The following is a 16026-nucleotide window of genomic DNA, read 5'->3' as shown; positions in this document are numbered from 1 at the left end:
AGAGTGAATCGTCTAAGAGTTTGTGGTTTGAGCGGCTCCTGGGAGACCAGTATTAGATTCCGATGCACCAGCGTAGGTTTACTGTATCCCTTGGACCTTCACATTGACCATGAAACACAGACATCGCATCGCAATTGAATACAAAAGGCACAATGCGGCCTTAAGTACAAGAAGAGTGAATCTTCTAAGAGTTTGTGGTTTGAGCGGCTCCTGGGAGACCAGTATTTGATTCCGATGCTCCAGTGCAGGTTTACTGTATCCCTTGGACCTTCACATTGACCATGAAACACAGAAATCGCATCGCAATAGAATACAAAAGGCACAATGCCGACTTAAGTACAAGAAGACTGAATCTTCTAAGAGTTTGTGGTTTGAGCGGCTCCTGGGAGACCAGCATAAGATTCCGATGCACCAGTGCAGGTTTACTGTATCCCTTGGACCTTCACATTGACCATGAAACACAGAAATTGCATCGGAATTGAATACAAAAGGCAAAATGCCGACTTAAGTACAAGAAGAGTGAACCTTCTAAGAGTTTGTGGTTTGAGCGGCTCCTGGGTGACCAGTATTAGATTCCGATGCACCATTGTAGGTTTACTGTATCCCTTGGACCTTCACATTTACCATGAAACACAGAAATCGCATCGGAACTGAATAAAAAAGCACAATGCCGAATTAAGTACAAGAAGACTGAATCTTCTAAGAGTTTGTGGTTTGAGCGGGTCCTGGGAGACCAGTATTAGATTCCGATGCACCAGTGCAGGTTTACTGTATTCCTTGGACCTTCACATTGACCATGAAACACAGAAATTGCATCGGAATTGAATACAAAAGGCACAATGCCTACTTAAGTACAAGAAGAGTCAATCTTCTAAGAGTTTGTGGTTTGAGCGGCTCCTGGGTGACCATTATAAGATTCCGATGCACCAGTGCAGGTTTACTGTATCCCTTCGACTTTCACATTGACCATGAAACTCAGAAATCGCATCGGAATTGATTACAAAAGGCACATGCCGACTTCAGTACAAGAAGAGTGAATCTTCTAAGTGTTTGTGCTTTGAGCGGCTCCTGGGAAACCAGTATTAGATTCCGATGCACCAGTGCAGGGTTACTGTACCCTTGGACCTTCACATTGACCATGAAATACAGCAATCGCATCGGAATTGAATACAAAAGCCACAATGCCGACTTAACTATAAGAAGAGTGAATCTTCCAAGAGTTTGTGGTTGAGCGGCTCCTGGGAGACCAGTATTAGATTCCGATGCACCAGTCCAGGTTTACTGTATCCCTTGCACTTTCAAATTAACCATGAAACACAGAAATCGCATCGGAATTGAATACAAAAGGCACACTGCCGACTTAAGTACAAGAAGAGTGAATCTTCTAAGAGTTTGTTGTTTGAGCGGCTCCTGGGTGACCAGTATTAGATTCCGATGCACCAGTGCAGGTTTACTGTATCCCTTGGACCTTCACATTTGCCATGAAACACAGATATCGCATCGGAATTGAAAACAAAAGTCACAATGCCGACTTACGTACAAGAAGAGTCAATCATCTAAGAGTTTGTGGTTTGAGCGGCTCCTGGGTGACCAGTATTAGATTCCGATGCACCAGTGCAGGTTTAATGTACCCCTTGGACCTTCACATTGACCATGAAACACAGAAATCGCATCGTAATTGAATACAAAAGGCACAATGCCGACTTAAGTACAAGAAGAGTGAATCGTCTAAGAGTTTGTGGTTTTGAGCGGCTCCTGGGAGACCAGTATTAGATTCCGATGCACCAGCGTAGGTTTACTGTATCCCTTGGACCTTCACATTGACCATGAAACACAGACATCGCATCGCAATTGAATACAAAAGGCACAATGCCGACTTAAGTACAAGAAGAGTGAATCTTCTAAGAGTTTGTGGTTTGAGCGGCTCCTGGGAGACCAGTATTAGATTCCGATGCTCCAGTGCAGGTTTACTGTATCCCTTGGACCTTCATATTGACCATGAAACACAGAAATCGCATCGCAATTGAATACAAAAGGCACAATGCCGACTTAAGTACAAGAAGACTGAATCTTCTAAGAGTTTGTGGTTTGAGCGGCTCCTGGGAGACCAGCATAAGATTCCGATGCACCATTGCAGGTTTACTGTATCCCTTGGACCTTCACATTGACCATGAAACACAGAAATTGCATCGGAATTGAATACAAAAGGCAAAATGCCGACTTAAGTACAAGAAGAGTGAACCTTCAAAGAGTTTGTGGTTTGAGCGGCTCCTGGGTGACCAGTATTAGATTCCGATGCACCAGTGCAGGTTTACTGTATCCCTTGGACCTTCACATTTACCATGAAACACAGAAATCGCATCGGAACTGAATAAAAAAGCACAATGCCGAATTAAGTACAAGAAGAGTGAATCTTCAAAGAGTTTGTGGTTTGAGCGGCTCCCGGGTGTCCAGTATTAGATTCCGATGCACCAGGGCAGGTTTACTGTATCCCTTGGACCTTCACATTGACCATGAAACACAGATATCGCATCGGAATTGAATACAAAAGGCGAATGCCGACTTACGTACAAGAAAAGTGAAACTTCTAAGAGTTTGTGGTTTGAGCGGCTCCTGGGTGACCAGTATTAGATTCCGATGCACCAGTGGAGGTTTACTGTATCCCTTGGACCTTCACATTGACCATGAAACACAGAAATCGCATCGGAATTGAATACAAAAGGCACAATGCGGACTTACGTACAAGAAGAGTGAATCTTCTAAGAGTTTGTGGTTTGAGCGGCTCCTGGGTGACCAGTATTAGATTCCGATGCACCAGTGCAGGTTTACTGTATCCCTTGGACCTTCACATTGACCATGAAACTCAGATATCGCATCGGAATTAAATACCAAAGGCACAATGCCGACTTACGTTCAAGAAGAGTGAATCTTCCAAGAGTTTGTGGTTTGAGCGGCTCCTGGGTGACCAGTATTAGATTCCGATGCACCAGTGCAGGTGTACTGTATTCCTTGGACCTTCACATTGACCATGAAACACAGAAAACGCATCGGAATTGAACACTAAAGGCACAATGCCGACTTAAGTGCAAGAAGAGTGAATCTTCTAAGAGTTTGTGGTTTGAGCGGCTCCTGGGAGACCAGTATTAGATTGCGATGCACCAGTGCAGGTTTACTGTATCCCTTGGACCTTCACATTGACCATGAAACACAGAAATCGCATCGCAATTGAATACAAAAGGCACAATGCCACTTAAGTACAAGAAGAGTGAATCTTCTAAGAGTTTGTGGTTTGAGCGGCTCCTGGGTGACCCGTATTAGATTCCGATGCACCAGTGCAGGTTTACTGTATCCCTTGTGCATTCACATTGACCATGAAACACAGAAATCGCATCGGAATTGAATCCAAAAGGCACAATGCCGACTTAAGTACAAGAAGAGTGAATCTTCTGTGGTTTGAGCGTTTCCTTGGAGACCAGTATTAGATTCCGATGCACCAGTGCAGGTTAACTGTATCCCTTGCACTTTCAAATTATCTATGAAACACAGAAATCGCATCGGAATTGAATACAAAAAGCACAATGCCGACTTATGTACAAGAAGACTGAATCTTCTAAGAGTTTGTGGTTTGAGCGGGTCCTGGGAGACCAGTATTAGATTCCGATGCACCAGTGCAGGTTTACTGTATTCCTTGGACCTTCACATTGACCATGAAACACAGAAATTGCATCGGAATTGAATACAAAAGGCACAATGCCTACTTAAGTACAAGAAGAGTCAATCTTCTAAGAGTTTGTGGTTTGAGCGGCTCCTGGGTGACCAGTATAAGATTCCGATGCACCAGTGCAGGTTTACTGTATCCCTTGGACTTTCACATTGACCATGAAACACAGAAATCGCATCGGAATTGATTACAAAAGGCACATGCCGACTTCAGTACAAGAAGAGTGAATCTTCTAAGTGTTTGTGCTTTGAGCGGCTCCTGGGAAACCAGTATTAGATTCCGATGCACCAGTGCAGGGTTACTGTACCCTTGGACCTTCACATTGACCATGAAATACAGCAATCGCATCGGAATTGAATACAAAAGCCACAATGCCGACTTAAGTATAAGAAGAGTGAATCTTCCAAGAGTTTGTGGTTGAGCGGCTCCTGGGAGACCAGTATTAGATTCCGATGCACCAGTCCAGGTTTACTGTATCCCTTGCACTTTCAAATTAACCATGAAACACAGATATCGCATCGGAATTGAATACAAAAGGCACACTGCCGACTTAAGTACAAGAAGAGTGAATCTTCTAAGAGTTTGTTGTTTGAGCGGCTCCTGGGTGACCAGTATTAGATTCCGATGCACCAGTGCAGGTTTACTGTATCCCTTGGACCTTCACATTTGCCATGAAACACAGATATCGCATCGGAATTGAATACAAAAGTCACAATGCCGACTTACGTACAAGAAGAGTCAATCATCTAAGAGTTTGTGGTTTGAGCGGCTCCTGGGTGACCAGTATTAGATTCCGATGCACCAGTGCAGGTTTAATGTATCCCTTGGACCTCCACATTGACCATGAAAAACAGAAATCGCATCGGAATTGAATACAAAAGGCACAATGCCGACTTAAGTACAAGAAGAGTGAATCTTCTAAGAGTTTGTGGTTTGAGCGGCTCCTGGGAGACCAGTATTAGATTCCGATGCACCAGCGTAGGTTTACTGTATCCCTTGGACCTTCACATTGACCATGAAATACAGACATCGCATCGGAATTGAATACAAAAGGCACAATGCCGACTTAAGTACAAGAAGAGTGAATCTTCTAAGAGTTTGTGGTTTGAGCGGCTCCTGGGAGACCAGTATTAGATTCCGATGCACCAGTGCAGGTTTACTGTATCCCTTGGACCTTCACATTGACCATGAAACACAGAAATCGCATCGCAATTGAATACAAAAGGCACAATGCCGACTTAAGTACAAGAAGAGTGAACCTTCTAAGAGTTTGTGGTTTGAGCGGCTCCTGGGTGACCAGTATTAGATTCCGATGCACCAGTGCAGGTTTACTGTATCCCTTGGACCTTCACATTTGCCATGAAACACAGATATCGCATCGGAATTGAATACAAAAGTCACAATGCCGATTTACGTACAAGAAGAGTCAATCATCTAAGAGTTTGTGGTTTGAGCGGCTCCTGGGTGACCAGTATTAGATTCCGATGCACCAGTGCAGGTTTAATGTATCCCTTGGACCTCCACATTGACCATGAAACACAGAAATCGCATCGGAATTGAATACAAAAGGCACAGTGCCGACTTAAGTACAAGAAGAGTGAATTTTCTAAGAGTTTGTGCTTTGAGCGGCTCCTGGGAGACCAGTATTAGATTCCGATGCACCAGCGTAGGTTTACTGTATCCCTTGGACCTTCACATTGACCATGAAACACAGACATCGCATCGGAATTGAATACAAAAGGCACAATGCCGACTTAAGTACAAGAAGAGTGAATCTTCTAAGAGTTTGTGGTTTGAGCGGCTCCTGGGAGACCAGTATTAGATTCCGATGCACCAGTGCAGGTTTACTGTATCCCTTGGACCTTCACATTGACCATGAAACACAGAAATCGCATCGCAATTGAATACAAAAGGCACAATGCCGACTTAAGTACAAGAAGAGTGAATCTTCTAAGAGTTTGTGGTTTGAGCGGCTCCTGGGAGACCAGCATAAGATTCCGATGCACCAGTGCAGGTTTACTGTATCCCTTGGACCTTCACATTGACCATGAAACACAGAAATTGCATCGGAATTGAATACAAAAGGCAAAATGCCGACTTAAGTACAAGAAGAGTGAATCTTCAAAGAGTTTGTGGTTTGAGCGGCTCCTGGGTGTCCAGTATTAGATTCCGATGCACCAGGGCAGGTTTACTGTATCCCTTGGACCTTCACATTGACCATGAAACACAGATATCGCATCGGAATTGAATACAAAAGGCGCATGCAGACTTACGTACAAGAAAAGTGAAACTTCTAAGAGTTTGTGGTTTGAGCGGCTCCTGGGTGACCAGTATTAGATTCCGATGCACCAGTGCAGGTTTACAGTATCCCTTGGACCTTCACATTGACCATGAAACACAGAAATCGCATCGGAATTGAATACAAAAGGCACAATGCCGACTTACGTACAAGAAGAGTGAATCTTCTAAGAGTTTGTGGTTTGAGCGGCTCCTGGGAAACCAGTATTAGATTCCGATGCACCAGTGCAGGGTTACTGTACCCTTGGACCGTCACATTGACCATGAAATACAGCAATCGCATCGGAATTGAATACAAAAGCCACAATGCCGACTTAAGTATAAGAAGAGTGAATCTTCTAAGAGTTTGTGGTTGAGCGGCTCCTGGGAGACCAGTATTAGATTCCGATGGACCAGTCCAGGTTTACTGTATCCCTTGCACTTTCAAATTAACCATGAAACACAGATATCGCATCGGAATTGAATACAAAAGGCACACTGCCGACTTAAGTACAAGAAGAGTGAATCTTCTAAGAGTTTGTTGTTTGAGCGGCTCCTGGGTGACCAGTATTAGATTCCGATGCACCAGTGCAGGTTTACTGTATCCCTTGGACCTTCACATTTGCCATGAAACACAGATATCGCATCGGAATTGAATACAAAAGTCACAATGCCGACTTACGTACAAGAAGAGTCAATCATCTAAGAGTTTGTGGTTTGAGCGGCTCCTGGGTGACCAGTATTAGATTCCGATGCACCAGTGCAGGTTTAATGTATCCCTTGGACCTCCACATTGACCATGAAAAACAGAAATCGCATCGGAATTGAATACAAAAGGCACAATGCCGACTTAAGTACAAGAAGAGTGAATCTTCTAAGAGTTTGTGGTTTGAGCGGCTCCTGGGAGACCAGTATTAGATTCCGATGCACCAGCGTAGGTTTACTGTATACTTGGACCTTCACATTGACCATGAAACACAGACATCGCATCGGAATTGAATACAAAAGGCACAATGCCGACTTAAGTACAAGAAGAGTGAATCTTCTAAGAGTTTGTGGTTTGAGCGGCTCCTGGGAGACCAGTATTAGATTCCGATGCACCAGTGCAGGTTTACTGTATCCCTTGGACCTTCACATTGACCATGAAACACAGAAATCGCATCGCAATTGAATACAAAAGGCACAATGCCGACTTAAGTACAAGAAGAGTGAACCTTCTAAGAGTTTGTGGTTTGAGCGGCTCCTGGGTGACCAGTATTAGATTCCGATGCACCAGTGCAGGTTTACTGTATCCCTTGGACCTTCACATTTGCCATGAAACACAGATATCGCATCGGAATTGAATACAAAAGTCACAATGCCGACTTACGTACAAGAAGAGTCAATCATCTAAGAGTTTGTGGTTTGAGCGGCTCCTGGGTGACCAGTATTAGATTCCGATGCACCAGTGCAGGTTTAATGTATCCCTTGGACCTCCACATTGACCATGAAACACAGAAATCGCATCGGTATTGAATACAAAAGGCACAATGCCGACTAAAGTACAAGAAGAGTGAATCTTCTAAGAGTTTGTGGTTTGAGCGGCTCCTGGGAGACCAGTATTAGATTCCGATGCACCAGCGTAGGTTTACTGTATCCCTTGGACCTTCACATTGACCATGAAACACAGACATCGCATCGGAATTGAATACAAAAGGCACAATGCCGACTTAAGTACAAGAAGAGTGAATCTTCTAAGAGTTTGTGGTTTGAGCGGCTCCTGGGAGACCAGTATTAGATTCCGATGCACCAGTGCAGGTTTACTGTATCCCTTGGACCTTCACATTGACCATGAAACACAGAAATCGCATCGCAATTGAATACAAAAGGCACAATGCCGACTTAAGTACAAGAAGAGTGAATCTTCTAAGAGTTTGTGGTTTGAGCGGCTCCTGGGAGACCAGCATAAGATTCCGATGCACCAGTGCAGGTTTACTGTATCCCTTGGACCTTCACATTGACCATGAAACACAGAAATTGCATCGGAATTGAATACAAAAGGCAAAATGCCGACTTAAGTACAAGAAGAGTGAACCTTCTAAGAGTTTGTGGTTTGAGCGGCTCCTGGGTGACCAGTATTAGAATCCGATGCACCAGTGCAGGTTTACTGTATCCCTTGGACCTTCACATTTACCATGAAACACAGAAATTGCATCGGAACTGAATAAAAAAGCACAATGCCGAATTAAGTACAAGAAGAGTGAATCTTCAAAGAGTTTGTGGTTTGAGCGGCTCCTGGGTGTCCAGTATTAGATTCCGATGCACCAGGGCAGGTTTACTGTATCCCTTGGACCTTCACATTGACCATGAAACACAGATATCGCATCGGAATTGAATACAAAAGGCGCATGCCGACTTACGTACAAGAAAAGTGAAACTTCTAAGAGTTTGTGGTTTGAGCGGCTCCTGGGTGACCAGTATTAGATTCCGATGCACCAGTGCAGGTTTACAGTATCCCTTGGACCTTCACATTGACCATGAAACACAGAAATCGCATCGGAATTGAATACAAAAGGCACAATGCCGACTTACGTACAAGAAGAGTGAATCTTCTAAGAGTTTGTGGTTTGAGCGGCTCCTGGGTGACCAGTATTAGATTCCGATGCACCAGTGCAGGTTTACTGTATCCCTTGGACCTTCACGTTGACCATGAAACTCAGATATCGCATCGGAATTAAATACCAAAGGCACAATGCCGACTTACGTTCAAGAAGAGTCAATCTTCCAAGAGTTTGTGGTTTGAGCGGCTCCTGGGTGACCAGTATTAGATTCCGATGCACCAGTGCAGGTGTACTGTATTCCTTGGACCTTCACATTGACCATGAAACACAGAAAACGCATCGGAATTGAACACTAAAGGTACAATGCCGACTTAAGTGCAAGAAGAGTGAATCTTCTAAGAGTTTGTGGTTTGTGCGGCTCCTGGGAGACCAGTGTTAGATTGCGATGCACCAGTGCAGGTTTACTGTATCCCTTGGACCTTCACATTGACCATGAAACACAGAAGTCGCATCGCAATTGAATACAAAAGGCACAACGCCACTTAAGTACAAGAAGAGTGAATCTTCTAAGAGTTTGTGGTTTGAGCGGCTCCTGGGTGACCCGTATTACATTCCGATGCACCAGTGCAGGTTTACTGTATCCCTTGTGCATTCACATTGACCATGAAACACTGAAATCGCATCGGAATTGAATACAAAAGGCACAATGCCAAGTACAAGAAGAGTGAATCTTCTGTGGTTTGAGCGGCTCCTGGGAGACCAGTATTAGATTCCGATGCACCAGTGCAGGTTAACTGAATCCCTTGCACTTTCAAATTAACCATGAAACACAGAAATCGCATCGGAATTGAATACAAAAAGCACAATGCCGACTTAAGTACAAGAAGACTGAATCTTCTAAGAGTTTGTGGTTTGAGCGGGTCCTGGGAGACCAGTATTAGATTCCGATGCACCAGTGCAGGTTTACTGAATCCCTTGGACCTTCACATTGACCATGAAACACAGAAATTGCATCGGAATTGAATACAAAAGGCACAATGCCTACTTAAGTACAAGAAGAGTCAATCTTCTAAGAGTTTGTGGTTTGAGCGGCTCCTGGGTGACCAGTATAAGATTCCGATGCACCAGTGCAGGTTTACTGTATCCCTTGGACTTTCACATTGACCATGAAACACAGAAATCGCATCGGAATTGATTACAAAAGGCACATGCCGACTTCAGTACAAGAAGAGTGAATCTTCTAAGAGTTTGTGCTTTGAGCGGCTCCTGGGAAACCAGTATTAGATTCCGATGCACCAGTGCAGGGTTACTGTACCCTTGGACCTTCACATTGACCATGAAATACAGCAATCGCATCGGAATTGAATACAAAAGCCACAATGCCGACTTAAGTATAAGAAGAGTGAATCTTCCAAGAGTTTGTGGTTGAGCGGCTCCTGGGAGACCAGTATTAGATTCCGATGCACCAGTCCAGGTTTACTCTATCCCTTGCACTTTCAAATTAACCATGAAACACAGAAATCGCATCGGAATTGAATACAAAAGGCACACTGCCGTCTTAGGTACAAGAAGAGTGAATCTTCTAAGAGTTTCTTGTTTGAGCGGCTCCTGGGTGACCAGTATTAGATTCCGATGCACCAGTGCAGGTTTACTGTATCCCTTGGACCTTCACATTTGCCATGAAACACAGATATCGCATCGGAATTGAATACAAAAGTCACAATGCCGACTTACGTACAAGAAGAGTCAATCATCTAAGAGTTTATGGTTTGAGCGGCTCCTGGGTGACCAGTATTAGATTCCGATGCACCAGTGCAGGTTTAATGTATCCCTTGGACCTCCACATTGACCATGAAACACAGAAATCCCATCGGAATTGAATACAAAAGGCACAATGCCGACTTAAGTACAAGAAGAGTGAATCTTCTGAGAGTTTGTGGTTTGAGCGGCTCCTGGGAGACCAGTATTAGATTCCGATGCACCAGCGTAGGTTTACTGTATCCCTTGGACCTTCACATTGACCATGAAACACAGACATCGCATCGGAATTGAATACAAAAGGCACAATGCCGACTTAAGTACAAGAAGAGTGAATCTTCTAAGAGTTTGTGGTTTGAGCGGCTCCTGGGAGACCAGTATTAGATTCCGATGCACCAGTGCAGGTTTACTGTATCCCTTGGACCTTCACATTGACCATGAAACACAGAAATCGCATCGCAATTGAATACAAAATGCACAATGCCGACTTAAGTACAAGAAGACTGAATCTTCTAAGTGTTTGTGGTTTGAGCGGCTCCTGGGAGACCAGCATAAGATTCCGATGCACCAGTGCAGGTTTACTGTATCCCTTGGACCTTCACATTGATCATGAAACACAGAAATTGCATCGGAATTGAATACAAAAGGAAAAATGCCGACTTAAGTACAAGAAGAGTGAATCTTCTAAGAGTTTGTGGTTTGAGCGGCTCCTGGGAGACCAGTATTAGATTCCGATGCACCAGTGCAGGTTTACTGTATCCCTTGGACCTTCACATTTGCCATGAAACACAGATATCGCATCGGAATTGAATACAAAAGTCACAATGCCGACTTACGTACAAGAAGAGTCAATCAACTAAGAGTTTGTGGTTTGAGCGGCTCCTGGGTGACCAGTATTAGATTCCGATGCACCAGTGCAGGTTTAATGTATCCCTTGGACCTCCACATTGACCATGAAACACAGAAATCGCATCGGAATTGAATACAAAAGGCACAATGCCGATTTAAGTACAAGAAGAGTGAATCTTCTAAGAGTTTGTGGTTTGAGCGGCTCCTGGGAGACCAGTATTAGATTTCGATGCACCAGCGTAGGTTTACTGTATCCCTTGGACCTTCACATTGACCATGAAACACAGACATCGCATCGGAATTGAATACAAAAGGCACAATGCCGACTTAAGTACAAGAAGAGTGAATCTTCTAAGAGTTTGTGGTTTGAGCGGCTCCTGGGAGATCAGTATTAGATTCCGATGCACCAGTGCAGGTTTACTGTATCCCTTGGACCTTCACATTGACCATGAAACACAGAAATCGCATCGCAATTGAATACAAAAAGCACAATGCCGACTTAAGTACAAGAAGACTGAATCTTCTAAGAGTTTGTGGTTTGAGCGGCTCCTGGGAGACCAGCATAAGATTCCGATGCACCAGTGCAGGTTTACTGTATCCCTTGGACCTTCACATTGACCATGAAACACAGAAATTGCATCGGAATTGAATACAAAAGGCAAAATGCCGACTTAAGTACAAGAAGAGTGAACCTTCTAAGAGTTTGTGGTTTGAGCGGCTCCTGGGTGACCAGTATTAGATTCCGATGCACCAGTGCAGGTTTACTGTATCCCTTGGACCTTCACATTTACCATGAAACACAGAAATCGCATCGGAACTGAATAAAAAAGCACAATGCCGAATTAAGTACAATAAGAGTGAATCTTCAAAGAGTTTGTGGTTTGAGCGGCTCCTGGGTGTCCAGTATTAGATTCCGATGCACCAGGGCAGGTTTACTGTATCCCTTGGACCTTCACATTGACCATGAAACACAGATATCGCATCGGAATTGAATACAAAAGGCGCATGCCGACTTACGTACAAGAAAAGTGAAACTTCTAAGAGTTTGTGGTTTGAGCGGCTCCTGGGTGACCAGTATTAGATTCCGATGCACCAGTGCAGGTTTACAGTATCCCTTGGACCTTCACATTGACCATGAAACACAGAAATCGCATCGGAATTGAATACAAAAGGCACAATGCCGACTTACGTACAAGAAGAGTGAATCTTCTAAGAGTTTGTGGTTTGAGCGGCTCCTGGGTGACCAGTATTAGATTCCGATGCACCAGTGCAGGTTTACTGTATCCCTTGGACCTTCACATTGACCATGAAACTCAGATATCGCATCGGAATTAAATACCAAAGGCACAATGCCGACTTACGTTCAAGAAGAGTGAATCTTCCAAGAGTTTGTGGTTTGAGCGGCTCCTGGGTGACCAGTATTAGATTCCGATGCACCAGTGCAGGTGTACTGTATTCCTTGGACCTTCACATTGACCATGAAACACAGAAAACGCATCGGAATTGAACACTAAGGGTACAATGCCGACTTAAGTGCAAGAAGAGTGAATCTTCTAAGAGTTTGTGGTTTGAGCGGCTCCTGGGAGACCAGTGTTAGATTGCGATGCACCAGTGCAGGTTTACTGTATCCCTTGGACCTTCACATTGACCATGAAACACAGAAATCGCATCGCAATTGAATACAAAAGGCACAATGCCACTTAAATACAAGAAGAGTGAATCTTCTAAGAGTTTGTTGTTTGAGCGGCTCCTGGGTGACCCGTATTACATTCCGATGCACCAGTGCAGGTTTACTGTATCCCTTGTGCATTCACATTGACCATGAAGCACAGAAATCGCATCGGAATTGAATACAAAAGGCACAATGCCGACTTAAGTACAAGAAGAGTGAATCTTCTGTGGTTTGAGCGGCTCCTGGGAGACCAGTATTAGATTCCGATGCACCAGTGCAGGTTAACTGTATCCCTTGCACTTTCAAATTAACCATGAAACACAGAAATCGCATCGGAATTGAATACAAAAAGCACAATGCCGACTTAAGTACAAGAAGACTGAATCTTCTAAGAGTTTGTGGTTTGAGCGGGTCCTGGGAGACCAGTATTAGATTCCGATGCACCAGTGCAGGTTTACTGAATCCCTTGGACCTTCACATTGACCATGAAACACAGAAATTGCATCGGAATTGAATACAAAAGGCACAATGCCTACTTAAGTACAAGAAGAGTCAATCTTCTAAGAGTTTGTGGTTTGAGCGGCTCCTGGGTGACCAGTATAAGATTCCGATGCACCAGTGCAGGTTTACTGTATCCCTTGGACTTTCACATTGACCATGAAACACAGAAATCGCATCGGAATTGATTACAAAAGGCACATGCCGACTTCAGTACAAGAAGAGTGAATCTTCTAAGAGTTTGTGCTTTGAGCGGCTCCTGGGAAACCAGTATTAGATTCCGATGCACCAGTGCAGGGTTACTGTACCCTTGGACCTTCACATTGACCATGAAATACAGCAATCGCATCGGAATTGAATACAAAAGCCACAATGCCGACTTAAGTATTAGAAGAGTGAATCTTCCAAGAGTTTGTGGTTGAGCGGCTCCTGGGAGACCAGTATTAGATTCCGATGCACCAGTCCAGGTTTACTCTATCCCTTGCACTTTCAAATTAACCATGAAACACAGAAATCGCATCGGAATTGAATACAAAAGGCACACTGCCGACTTAGGTACAAGAAGAGTGAATCTTCTAAGAGTTTGTTGTTTGAGCGGCTCCTGGGTGACCAGTATTAGATTCCGATGCACCAGTGCAGGTTTACTGTATCCCTTGGACCTTCACATTTGCCATGAAACACAGATATCGCATCGGAATTGAATACAAAAGTCACAATGCCGACTTACGTACAAGAAGAGTCGATCATCTAAGAGTTTATGGTTTGAGCGGCTCCTGGGTGACCAGTATTAGATTCCGATGCACCAGTGCAGGTTTAATGTATCCCTTGGACCTCCACATTGACCATGAAACACAGAAATCGCATCGGAATTGAATACAAAAGGCACAATGCCGACTTAAGTACAAGAAGAGTGAATCTTCTAAGAGTTTGTGGTTTGAGCGGCTCCTGGGAGACCAGTATTAGATTCCGATGCACCAGCGTAGGTTTACTGTATCCCTTGGACCTTCACATTGACCATGAAACACAGAAATCGCATCGGAACTGAATAAAAAAGCACAATGCCGAATTAAGTACAAGAAGAGTGAATCTTCAAAGAGTTTGTGGTTTGAGCGGCTCCTGGGTGTCCAGTATTAGATTCCGATGCACCAGGGCAGGTTTACTGTATCCCTTGGACCTTCACATTGACCATGAAACACAGATATCGCATCGGAATTGAATACAAAAGGCGCATGCCGACTTACGTACAAGAAAAGTGAAACTTCTAAGAGTTTGTGGTTTGAGCGGCTCCTGGGTGACCAGTATTAGATTCCGATGCACCAGTGCAGGTTTACAGTATCCCTTGGACCTTCACATTGACCATGAAACTCAGATATCGCATCGGAATTAAATACCAAAGGCACAATGCCGACTTACGTTCAAGAAGAGTGAATCTTCCAAGAGTTTGTGGTTTGAGCGGCTCCTGGGTGACCAGTATTAGATTGCGATGCACCAGTGCAGGTTTACTGTATCCCTTGGACCTTCACATTGACCATGAAACACAGAAATCGCATCGCAATTGAATACAAAAGGCACAATGCCACTTAAGTACAAGAAGAGTGAATCTTCTAAGAGTTTGTGGTTCGAGCGGCTCCTGGGTGACCCGTATTAGATTCCGATGCACCAGTGCAGGTTTACTGTATCCCTTGTGCATTCACATTGACCATGAAACACAGAAATCGCATCGGAATTGAATACAAAAGGCACTATGCCGTCTTAAGTACAAGAAGAGTGAATCTTCTGTGGTTTGAGCGGCTCCTGGGAGACCAGTATTAGATTCCGATGCACCAGTGCAGGTTTACTGTATCCCTTGCACTTTCAAATTAACCATGAAACACAGAAATCGCATCGGAATTGAATACAAAATGCACAATGCCGACTTAAGTATAAGAAGAGTGAATCTTCTAAGAGATTGTGGTTTGAGCGGCTCCTGGGTGACCAGTATTAGATTCCGACGCAGCAGTGCAGGTTTACTGTATCTTGTGGACCTTCACATTGACCATGAAACACAGAAATCGCATCGGAATTGAATACAAAAGGCACAATAACGACTTAAGTACAAGAAGAGTGAATCTTCTAAGAGTTTGTGGTTTGAGCGGCTCCTGGCAGACCAGTATTAGATTCCGATGCACCAGTGCAGGTTTACTGTATCCCTTGGACCTTCACATTGACCATGATACACAGAAATTGCATCGGAAATGAATACAAAAGGCACAATGCAGACTTAAGTACAAGAAGAGTCAATCTTCTAAGAGTTTGTGCTTTGAGCGGCTAGGTGGAAACCAGTATTAGTTGCCGATGCACCAGTGCAGGGTTACTTTATTCCTTGGACCTTCACATTGACCACGAAACGCAGCAATCGCATCGGAATTGAATACAAAAGCCACAATGCCGACTTAAGTACAAGAAGAGTGAATCTTCCAAGAGTTTGTCGTTGAGCGGGTCCTGGGAGACCAGTATTAGATTCCGATGCACCAGTACAGATTTACTGTATCCCTTGGACCTTCACATTTGCCATGAAACACAAATATCGCATCGGAATTGAATACAAAAGTCACAATGCCGACTTACGTACAAGAAAAGTCAATCATCTAAGAGTTTGTGGTTTGAGCGGCTCCTGGGTGACCAGTATTAGATTCCGTTGCACCAGTGCAGGTTTACTGTATCCCTTGCAC

This window comes from Schistocerca nitens, chromosome 9 (genome assembly GCF_023898315.1).
Source record: "Schistocerca nitens isolate TAMUIC-IGC-003100 chromosome 9, iqSchNite1.1, whole genome shotgun sequence".
NCBI lineage: Eukaryota > Metazoa > Arthropoda > Insecta > Orthoptera > Acrididae > Schistocerca > Schistocerca nitens.
Note: the sequence above shows the minus strand (reverse complement) of the source record.